At 39.7% G+C, this 12,024-nt stretch overlaps 2 pseudogenes; one reads left to right on the top strand and one right to left on the bottom strand.

Annotated features, from left to right (window-relative positions):
• Positions 1 to 4,258: 4,258 nt before the first annotated feature.
• Positions 4,259 to 7,738, bottom strand: LOC148719727 (uncharacterized; annotated as a pseudogene).
• Positions 7,739 to 8,221: 483 nt separating this feature from the next.
• On the top strand, positions 8,222 to 11,967 carry LOC148719726 (uncharacterized; annotated as a pseudogene).
• The last annotated feature ends 57 nt before the right edge of the window (positions 11,968 to 12,024 follow it).

Here is a 12,024-nt window from a genome sequence, read left to right as displayed (position 1 = left end):
AATTATTCTTCTCCAGTTGAGCGGCGACGTAAACCCAAATCCTGGTCCAAATGGAGCCGAGCGGCACAATTTTACGGAACAGCAAAAGTCCTCTCGTCTTCTAACCTTTTATGCTAATGCACGAAGCATCGTCAACAAATCAAGCAAATTGGATTTAGCCATTGCCGCTCTGGGCTATGATATAATTGTTTTAACTGAAACTCATCTGGACAGCTCCATCCCTGACGGTGAAATCTTTCCTAGTAACTACTCGGTATTTAGGCGGGACCGAAAGCTCAATGGACGTCATGGAGGCGGGGTATTGATTGCTACGCGAGAACACATCAAAGCGGTTCCCCGTGATACTACACAGAATGATTCAGAGTTCATCTTCGTCGATCTTCTTTTCTCATACAATCGCAAAGTCACCTTGGGAGTTTTCTATCGTCCTCCCAATAACGATCCTAAGCCTTTAGAGGACTTACAAGCTGTTTTGCAAGAGTTTTCGACGAACGAGTTGATTCTTGTTGGCGATTTCAATCTTCCGGAGATTGATTGGTTGAATAACAGATTCTTGCGTCAATCTGATATTTACACACTCATGATGGACATCGTCCAAGACAATTTTTTGACACAGTTGATAAATAAACCTACCAGAGACTCGAACATCCTAGACTTAGTTCTCACTACTTCGCCCGACCTCGTAAACCATTTGGTTGTTGGAGAACCCTTTTCAGATCACAATTCTATCTCCTTCTCGTTATCTGGTATACCTTACGTCCAGCGTAAATCACAGAAGTTGTTGTATTGCTATGGTAAAGCCGACTGGGATCACTTAAGATCGCTGTTATCTCATATTCCATGGCATTGCGCCTTCTTCGACAGCGATATTAATCATAATTGGGCTTGCTGGAAAGACTTGTTATTTACAGCAGTGGATGAGTGCATTCCCAAACGCAAGAATAAAAAGAGATCCAGTGCCCCCTGGATTACACAGGAACTTATCGTTTTGTGCAAAAAGAAGAAATTATTGTATAATAGAGCTCGCAGAAAAAACAATTCAACTATTTGGGAAAAATATCGGCAACTCAACAATTCTGTTAAGAGACTTTGTAACACAGCTAGATGGTCTTATATAGAGAAACTTGCACTTGATCTTCAGGAAAATGAAAACCCGAAACCTTTCTGGAATTTTGTTAAGTCCAAGAGAAGAGGCACTAATAATCTCATCTCTATAAGCGTCGATGGATGTGTTCTGACTGACGACTTCAGTATTGCTCAGAGTATGAACTCATACTTCTCTTCGGTGTTTACTACCGAAGATTATGCAAATTTTCCCACTCAAGACTGCACTGTTGACAAGAAACTTGCGAAAATTGATTGTTCTGTCAATGAGGTCAAACGCCATCTTCTGAAACTCAAGCCCAATAAGTCTCCTGGGCCTGACCATATCGCGCCGTGCATTTTTAAGTCGTGTGCTTCGGAATTAGCACCTTCGTTGACGTATATGATAAACAAATCGTTGTCTCTTGGCCTTTTGCCTGAGGAATGGAAACATGCCGACATTACACCTCTACATAAGAAGGGTTCCAAATCTTCGAGAGAAAATTACCGCCCAATTTCCCTTACTTCAATTGCTTGTAAGATCTGTGAAAAAATTGTTTTTGATAGGATGATTAAGTTCTGGCGCGAAATCGACTTTATCAATAGCAACCAATTTGGCTTTTTACGAGGAAGATCTACTACAACTCAAATGTTATCAACGTTTAATGACTGGGCGAAATCCCGTAATTCATCCACTCCTACCGATGTTGTTTTTCTGGATCTTGCCAAAGCCTTTGACAGCGTTCCTCATGAGCGACTGCTTTTAAAATTGAAATGTAGCGGCATCGACGAATGTTTACTCAACTGGCTGAGACATTTTTTGGTGGGGCGCAAACAACGTGTAGTCGTTAGGGGATCTTATTCTGATTGGTCGTGCGTTACCTCCGGAACTCCACAGGGAACCATTCTCGGGCCCCTATTGTTTTTATTGTATATTAATGACATATCTGAATTCCTATCATCTACAGTGAAACTATAGGCAGACGACACGAAGATCTACAGAGAGATAATTGACCCTATAAAAGATAGTCAGCTTCTTCAGGATGATCTTAATAATCTTAGCGCATGGGCTCGTAAGTGGCAGCTACGTTTCAACGCAGACAAATGCGAATCTATGCGAATTACGCATTTACGCGATAAGTCGGTAACTAATTATTTCTTAGAAAAGCCCCTGAAAGATGTGACTAATTTTAAAGATCTCGGTGTCACACTAACTAGAGATCTTTCATGGGGCCATCACATAAGTATCACTGTCAATAAAGCGAACAAAGTTTTAGGTTCCATTAAACGCTCAGTAGGCACCGCTAACACAAATGTTTTTTCTATGCTGTACATGTCTCTGGTACGGCCAATCTTGGAATATGCGGTACCTGTTTGGTGTCCTTACCTTGTTAAGGACATCCATACCCTTGAAAATGTACAGCGAAGAGCCTCAAGACTCGCTTTAAATCAACGCAAAGGAGAAATGTCCTATGAAGACCGATGCAAACTGCTAAAATGGCCCACTCTCTCTGACCGTAGAACTTACTTATCTTTAGTCGAATGTTATAAGATAGTTTTTGGTTTTTATCATTTAAATTTTGAAGACTTCTTTGATATTGCCACGATTCGGTCTACGAGAGCAAATCATCAATACAAACTCTATATTAAACCAGCTAGACTTAATTGTTACAAAAATTCTTTTTTTATTAGGATTGTCAATTTATGGAATGAGTTACCGGGTGATATAGTGGAAGCTGACAGCTTTCAGCATTTTAAATCTAAACTTAAATCGTACTTAAATATTTGATTGTAATGATTTTGATTTATATTTTGTCTTTTCTTTTAAGGGAGTTTTTACACAGGGATAACCTCTTAACTTCCTTTTCTAGAAGTATTTTCTTTTTAGTTTTATTTGTATATAATAGTTATCATCTGCTTCTGGAATAAATAAAGTATGTATGTATGTATGTATGTATGAGCCTCGAAACATTATTAACGTCAGACATTTTGTCTCTGGGGTGGAAAAACATCTGGCTCAGCGAAAATTTTAAAAATAATATTAAGGGTGTTCCCGATCGTGAGTACTACACGAGAGCGACATAGAAGAAAAAAGAAATGGAAACTGAAAATTGTAATGAAACTAAAAATGAAGCTAAAAGCTGGAGAAGCCAATTGGGGATTTTATTTCTATCTGGATTACTATTGGGGTTTAACTCCACGTTGGTAAATCGAAACCTTGTTCTCTTTCACCCTCTCCCATTTTCACCATTTCCCGTTCATCTATTTAGGGTCAATCGAGCATGGTACGTCTTGAACAATCGACTGGAGTCCAGTTTGAATCAGTAAGAAAGCTGTGATTAACCTTTTGACTTCTAAGAGTGACTGGTTTCTTATTTCTCCTTACAGTATCACCCTTGAATCAAACATAACGGTCAGGAGAATAATGTAAATGATCAGCACTTCAAGAAGCTCCTGATTTTCAAACAAATTCTCCTTGTTGGTGTTATGGGGAATGTTAAGAGGACGCTGTGGAGATCAGGAAAAACCAATATTGGGTTGTAAAAGATTAAAAGCGGGGAGTCAGATTTGTTTCTTGTAAGTGTAGTCCTAGATAGAATAGAGTGACGTGAAGTCCCATCACCATTTAATTTGATCTGTGAAGAAATCTGAGAAGCAAAATACTAATCGGTTAAACATTTTCATGGGTGAAAACATAACAGTTGACATTTCCTGTCAAGAAACTGAATCTAGTAGTCTGTATAACAGAGCGTGCGGGTCACGCGTATTGTCTAGTGACGTAGGCACCACCTTAACACTGTCCCTTAACACTGTTCAGCCAAAAGCGTGACAGGTACACTTTCCCATTTGTGCTTATTTGTATTGCTTATCGCCAATCACGTTCAAGAAATTTCTGATATTTCTGACGAAAACTTTAATTCAAGGCACTAGGTTACAACTATCGTCAAATTCAATGTCTGGACAGACTGATTTTAAGTGTCAGAATTTTAAGAAAGTTACACTGATTAATCCTGCGGGAAATGAGTGTCCAGTGCTACAGCGCTAAAATGGGAGACATTGCTGTCGTTGCTATCTCAAAAGATAGCTGGTTACATTGGGAAATGTTAAACAAGCAAAAAATAATTATTTCGGGGAAATTCAGTAGATATAATTGCACAGTGCTGCGCTAATCTAATCATGAAAGAACATCATAACAGTTACTATTCTTGTAATTGTGGCAGACTTTCAGCTTCACACTGTTTTGCTGACAGGCGCGGGTACTTTATCTTGGCTCCCCTGTACTGATGGCACACCGAGTCTTGCAAATAAAAAACAGAGATAATGAGCAAAGCAGTTGCTGCTTTATCAACTTTACCTGCACGCATCTTTGGTAGGCTAAGGTTCCTACTCGCGAATAGCAACTCAAAATAAGCCTCGCTAATGATGACGGTAAAGATCAACTCATACAGAAGGTTAAGTCTCTACCGAGTCTTAAAGATGAAAGGTTCAAGCCCGTCAAATTTTTCTGCTCTGTAGAATTGGCTCTTTGATTGTAATTTTCCTACCTTTGCTATAGTAGCATATGGCTTTCATCATAGTGCGCCTTCCAGTGCTCCAGCTATCTGACCAAAAGCATCTTTCTGGTTTGCTCTCTCACTCCTTTTGACTGGTATGCCATGGTGCGGCCATAGTTGACATCTGTAATACGTACTCACCAGGAGTCACGCATGCGCTGGGTACTGAAAAGGTAAATTTTTAATTCATACAGTGCACTTCCGAATTAGGTCAAGATTTTCAAAGTACAGAAGTACAGTTGGCATCTATTTCCCACATTTGTGCAAGGTCAGAACACTAAAGCGCTTTTTAATAAAAACTAATACAATCCTAGATAACTACTAACTCTGAATTGAAAAATGCCCTCAAAACCGTCAAGACAGCTTAAAGGCCATAAGGCCTATCCTACCGAAGCGCAAGGTAATGGGTCTTCAAAAAGTTTCCATTTTTTTTTTTAACTGATGATGGAACTCCCTGAGCTACTATTGAGTTTGGTGAAACAAAAGTTTATCATACTCCTTTTTTTAACTGAATTTTACTTGTCCGAATTGATGTTACTGTACGTGGGTCGCTTGTCACAATTTAAGTCAGTAATGCTCTAGATCACTCTCAAGTTCTCTGTAGCTCGGCGTTAGAGCATGGGCGCATGTTTTACCTCCTGAAAGGATTTTGTATCAATGCTTATGCTGATGATGAGTAAATTTATGCCTCGGATAAAGATCCAGTGAAGTTAGAAATGAAATTTCAATGCCAACTCCTCGAAGCTGACCAATGGTTTGGTATAAATGGCATGATTACAAATCCGGACAAGTATCAAGCATTGATTTTAGGGAATACAAACTACACCTTCAGTTTTACAGTGAATGACACTAATATTCCGGTCAAAGATGACATTGACCTCTTAGGAGAGAACATTGAGAAGAATCTGCAGTTCAACAGCCATGTTAAAAACATATGTACAAAGGTCAACAATCAAATGAATGTAATTTCCCGTTTTCGAAAAATAGTACCGACTGATGTGAAATGTAAACTTTACAAGGCCTTTATTGTTCCATATTTTAGAGATTACTCAGCAGTTTGGCACTTTTGTGGGGCTCGAAATGAACATCTGAACAAAAGGGCGCTCAAGATTGTTCTAGAGGAGAAGTCTCTGCACTACCAGGAGCTACTGAGCAAAATTAATTCTAGTGATCTGTACAGTATTAGGTGCCAAGACATGATGAAAACAGTTTTTGAGACAATCCAGTTGGAAACGATGTCCAAGTACATACGAGGTCTTTTTCAAATGAGGAGTAATGAATACAACCTACGAGGATCAAGGAAACTAGTTATCCCATACGTCAATACAACCTCTTATGGTCGTCACTCCTTCAGATACAATTCTGCAGACATGTGGAACAAACTAACTGAGGACCTAAGGTCATTGAAGTCGTTGAATGAGTTTAGAACTAAAATATGTCAAATTTCTTTCGAACATCGCGCTACCACTATATGTTCTTTCGAACATCGCGATTTAAGAAATTGCGCTGCCCGCATCGTTTTAAGGCGTGACTCTTCTAAAGACACTTTTAATGTTTTAGGGTGGACTGAGCTAGAAACAAAACGGAAAAGACATAAATGTACCTTAGTATTTAAATGCCTAAATAATCTAGTACCTGAATATTTGAGTGACTATTTCACTAGAAATTGTAATGTACATAGCTATAATACTCGCAGGAAAACAGATTTGCACCTGCCCAAACCGAAACTAAGCCTTGCAAAACGAACTTTAAGGTATTCGGGCTCAGCTCTTTTTAACCTTTTACCTCGTTGTATTCAAAACGCCGAGTCACTTTCTTCCTTCAAAGTTTTAACTAATACCTACAAATTTTAAAATTTTATAGACACTATATTCTTGTAAACTGTTGCATACTTACTTATAAATTATTTTTTGTATTTTTAAATTTTATCCTGTATTTTCAGCTTTCAAGATGTCTTGTATTCTTAACTATACTAGTTTTTTACTCCAGGGCCCCTCTGGATATCAGCCTCGTTGCTGAATGGGCCACCCTGGCTAAATAAAGTCTACCTACCTACCTAACATTAAATTTCCTTTGAACATAAATGCAATTGTTATTTATGTAAATAGTAGTGTAATGTTCTGTTTATAATGTACGATTCTATTTGTTTTTATATATTTTATTTACTTATTTATTTATTCATGTATTTAATTTTTCATTTTCTCTCTCTCGGAGAAATTAGCTATACAGTTACTTTTGTAAATCCGAGGTGAAATAAAGGTGATGTATGTATGTATGTGCATACTCCCAAAGGTCTGGGTACGATTCATCATGAAGACTCGCACAGTTCTTTTGATCTACGCTTCCCTAATCTCCCCTCCCACCACACCCCCAAATAAAATAAAATGACACTTTATCTTTCTTATTTCTCAACTACGTTCAACAGGTGACTGTCTTCCTCATTCTAATATTTTTGATGTTTTGCGTGAAGGCTCCTGTATCACCGAGAGCAAACAATTTGCTCAAATACCAGCTTCTAGAGTAAATGTGTCCTCCATGCTTGGGAAGTGTCCAGTGTAATGGTTCTTATAACCCGAAACATATCCATGATGACCATCTTGAGATTTTAACCAATTGCTTCTCATACTTTCATACGTTTCACCTGGTTTTCCCTTGGGTTTGAATACCAATCATAGGGCCTGGGTTCGAATGCCAATCACAGGGCCCCTCTTGCGAGATACAATAAAATTGAATCTGTAGCGGTCAGCGGCTTTGACTTTCGCGAGCCGGTATGCCTACACACCATACCGATAATAAGATGGATGTGCGTAGAAATAATAGCCAGATGGATTTTTAGAGCTTGTTAGGATCTCAAATCTGAAGATATTTTCATTTTTTTCTTTGAGGCAGTGAACAAGGAATGTTGTATGCGTTCCAGGTATAGCTATGTCTTTCGTCCAACGGCATCCTTTCCACCACAACAGCGCGTGCGGAGGTATGAGGTGTCACCTTTGTGAGTGGGGTACGCCCACACGTAGTTGTTATTGAAGGTCTTGATTCGCACGGATTTTCGATCTCTGCCGGTTAGGCTTTGGGCAGATCTCTTCTAAAAATGCTGACATTCCAAAATAGGAAATTTACTCCAAAAGTATAACACTCATTTCATGTAACTTGAGCCGCTGGTCAATATTTTTTCAACAAAAGGTTGTTACATAAACGCGACTCTTTGATGAGTAATACTTAAGAGCCACTGACCATAAATGTCGAGAATCCGCCGACATTTGCAAAATTTCGTAATTCGTTTTATTTTCTCTGAAGGACCCTTTTAATGAACCTTTCTCGAAAATTATATCAAAAAGTTCTATCCCACTTTTTTTTCTCTGAAAAACACTCCAATAAAAACACTCCACGGCGGACTACCAAGGTAAACGCTATCTCGTGTTAGGAAAGATGCGAAGTTCTACGTACTCTGACAGCAAATTTCAGTTAGATATTCGCTATGACTTTTTGGGGGCTCTTTGGAAGGTAAGTTCTGCAGTGATACCATCAGTATTAACACTGGAAGTTTCCGCGAGTACATTGCATTCCTCTCAAGAAAGTATCGCATGACGACCGTTGGACTCGTTCCCCGGAATGTAGAGATTGACACCTCAACAGCAGTACCCCAGTACAATGATGTGAACCTTAGCCCCTTCTCCACTAAGGACGAAGCTTTCAAGCGTGAGAGAAAGACAGGCCATTCCGATGATACTAGAGCTGATCATTGTGAACCGGAGAGCGACCGAATCAGTATTGATGAGTTGACCCGGATAAGTCCCGTACATGGGCAAGTGAAGATCGATACTGGAGCAGGGAATGATGTGTTCGTAATGAGTGGCGTGGTGGGTCGCCATGAATATACTAAGAATGACTTCCTGGTCGTTGATTTAGGAACAGATGGTAACCTGCTGTCAGTTGGAGCTACTCTCGATATTGGAGGTAAACGTGGTAGCCTCTCGTCAGGAATCTTTTTCGATAACCGCCTGTGGGTCAGCTCAGTTGGTTAGAGCGCCGGACTGTTGTGCGGGAGGTCGAGGTCGAGGGTTCGAGCCTCGGCCTGACCAACACTCAAGGTCTTAAAATAACCGAGGAGAATGTACTACCTTTCTATAATATCAAGAAATGGATAGACATTCTAGTCTTCTCGGATAAGGACGAATAAACCGTAGGTCCCGTCTCCTGCACCTTTTAATTAGTTATAATTTGGATATATCAACAAAGTTGAAGTGGTAAATTGGCCACCGTAACGATTACAAAAGCTGACGTTTCGAGCGTTAGCCTTTCGTCAGAGGGAATAGAGGAATTGTGGGTTGTGTGTGCGTTTAAAGGCAGAAAATGGAGCTACATTATTGGTGGGAACATGGCAACGAGAAAAACAAGAATGAATTAGTGGAATGAAAAGCGTTCGTTGATCCCTGTGCGATTTAGACTGCCGGTTTGAAAGATGAGCTTTTGTTCAAGATTTTTACTGTTTTCCGTGCTACCTGGGTGTAAGGAAAGACCGCAGATTGCCATATGTTGCTTAGAATGATTAGGTAAATTAAAATGTCTAGCGACTGGTTTCACTGTGTCCTTGTCATTCCTTTCCACGTCTCGAAGGTGTTCTCGGAATCGCGAAAATCAGACCGTCTGATTTTCGCTATTGCTTAAATAGCGCTATCTACTGCGAGGATCGTTCACCATATGTATCTAATACCGCAGTTCAAAATATATGAACTTCATATATTTCATTGTATCTGATTTATTACTATCACGGGTTTATTACGAATCAACTTAACGGCCTGCTCCCAGTTGGCTTGTTAGCTCAATTGGTAGAGCGCTGCACTAGTATCGCAGAGGTCAGTGGTTCGAATCCCGTACAGGCCTGATTTTTTTCAGGTCTGATTTTCGCTATTGCTTAAATAGCGCTATCTACTGCGAGGATCGTTCACCATATGTATCTAATACCGCAGTTCAAAATATATGAACTTCATATATTTCATTGTATCTGATTTATTACTATCACGGGTTTATTACGAATCAACTTAACGGCCTGCTCCCAGTTGGCTTGTTAGCTCAATTGGTAGAGCGCTGCACTAGTATCGCAGAGGTCAGTGGTTCGAATCCCGTACAGGCCTGATTTTTTTCAGGTCTGATTTTCGCTATTGCTTAAATAGCGCTATCTACTGCGAGGATCGTTCACCATATGTATCTAATACCGCAGTTCAAAATATATGAACTTCATATATTTCATTGTATCTGACTTTCACTTCTGTTAATACCAGTCTCTGTAGATCAAATGACAAGTGTGTTCCACGTTATTTATTGATCCTGCTCCAATAAACACTCGACTTTGAATTGTTTACAAAAGAGCAATTTCTCCTGAAATGCATCGCTTCTTTTTCCCCTTTGACATTTTTAAATTTCGGTGAATCTAGTTTTCTTACTTACCAATTATAATTCTTTCCTAATATCCGTCAGGGGAAGGGGGAGGGAATTCGTATTTATAATTATTAATTATTTATAATTAATCATTAATTATTTATTTATAATTATGAATACATAATCAATTGTCAGGGACCATTTACTGTCATACAGAACGAGGGGGGCAATATATATATCTTATTAACCAAGCGCGAGGGCCGTACTGGGAGAATATCGGCCCGAGGTCTTGACAGTGCGGACCGAGCGCACCGAGGTCCGTACAATAAAGACCGAGGATCGATATTCTTCCAGTACGGTCCCGATCAAGGGCGTAGCTATAGGGTCCTGGGACGCTTTTGGCCCCTTCCCCCCGCTTCGTAAGCCTTCTTTTTAGCAAACAGCCCCCAATATTTAGATGGCAAAAATTGGTGAGTACTCTCTGCTCAAACCAAACACCAAAAATAAGCTAATCTAATTTTGAGACCCTTCGGAGCGGCTCTAAACAAGAACTAATCTCGAGACCCCTCGGAATGGTTCTCTAAAAAACACTCTGCTACTGAACTATAAAACTATAAAATGACTCTTAATTGCGAACAAGATTGCGCAGTTTTTGTGATCAAAGTCTTTTCAACACTTTCTTTTAACCGCCTCCCGGTTAGCTCAATTGGTAGAGCGCCGGACTGTTGTGCGGGAGGTCGTGAGTTCAAATCTGGCCGGACCAACACTCAAGGTCTTTAATTAACTGAGAAGAAAGTGCTGCCTTTGTAATAATATCTGAAAATGGTTAGACTTTCTAGTCTTCTCGGAGAGGGACGATAAATGGAGGTCCCGTCTCCTGCAGGGTTGGGGTAGGAGACGTTAATTTCCAACACACGAGATTACTGTGTGATGGATGTCCTCCCCGGGGTGGGATGGGTGGATAAAAAAGGGGTTAGGTGTCAATTGGAAGGAAAGTTCTGTTCCTTTCTCCTGCCATTCCTGTGGCGAATAAATTAAACTTAAAACTTATAACTAAAACCTTCTGTACGAGACAGTGCGACCCCACTTTGAAAACTCTTGCTACACACCCGTTATTTATTTATTTAACCACTATTACTTCGACCACCACTACTTGCACGACTTTCTCTACTAGTACTTACACTGCTATTGTTATTACCACTACTAATACTACACTGCTACTACTACCATCCACTAGTACCTCTAACATTACTACTACTAGCGCACGACAGACAAAAAATGGGATAAATCTCCCGCTCTCATCTCTCGTTGGAATTTCTTACAATTGAAACGTGAATTCATGGCTTTTTTATTTTTAATTCTCCAGGATGCTTTCAAAACGCTTGCAGGAGACTTTGGGCTCATGGTGTTAGGCTTACCTCGCCTCAGTCCCTCGATTAGATGTTTGCTTCTTATTAGATTGTGACTCCGACATTATTTTTTTATGGGTTCTCCTTCTAATTTTATGACTCCGACATCATTTTTTTATGGGTTCTCCTTCTAATTTTATGCTTTCGACATTGCAGGAAAAACATTGCACTTTCAGATCATGGACATCTCCAATAATGTGCCAGAGATCAGGCTCTGGCACGTAGCTTTGGTTCTTATTATGCACGAGATCGAAGCCGACGGTCTCATCAAATTGAAATTGAAGCGGCACCAGTGAGGTTTTGGCAGAGGTACACCTCACAGGTTATATGACGGGCTTGACAGATGCGGACATCCGTTATCACACATTTTAAGCTGATAGTGTTTACACTTCGAAATGTAATACTGATTGATTGTAAACTCAAATATGAAAAGAATAAAGATTTCTAATCATAAGATATGACGACCAGTTCTGTACTATTCTGTTACTTAAGCTATATAACCGAAAATCACTTCGATATTTCGATCAACTGCAAAAAGTTTAAACCAGCATTAAGCAAATTTTGTGGTCTTTGTCAAACTATTACAACTTGTTTAATGG

This window comes from Stylophora pistillata, chromosome 11, assembly GCF_964205215.1.
Source record: "Stylophora pistillata chromosome 11, jaStyPist1.2, whole genome shotgun sequence".
Lineage (NCBI taxonomy): Eukaryota > Metazoa > Cnidaria > Anthozoa > Scleractinia > Pocilloporidae > Stylophora > Stylophora pistillata.
The sequence above is the reverse complement of the archived record's forward strand: the minus strand, read 5'-3'. Positions and strand labels throughout refer to the sequence as shown.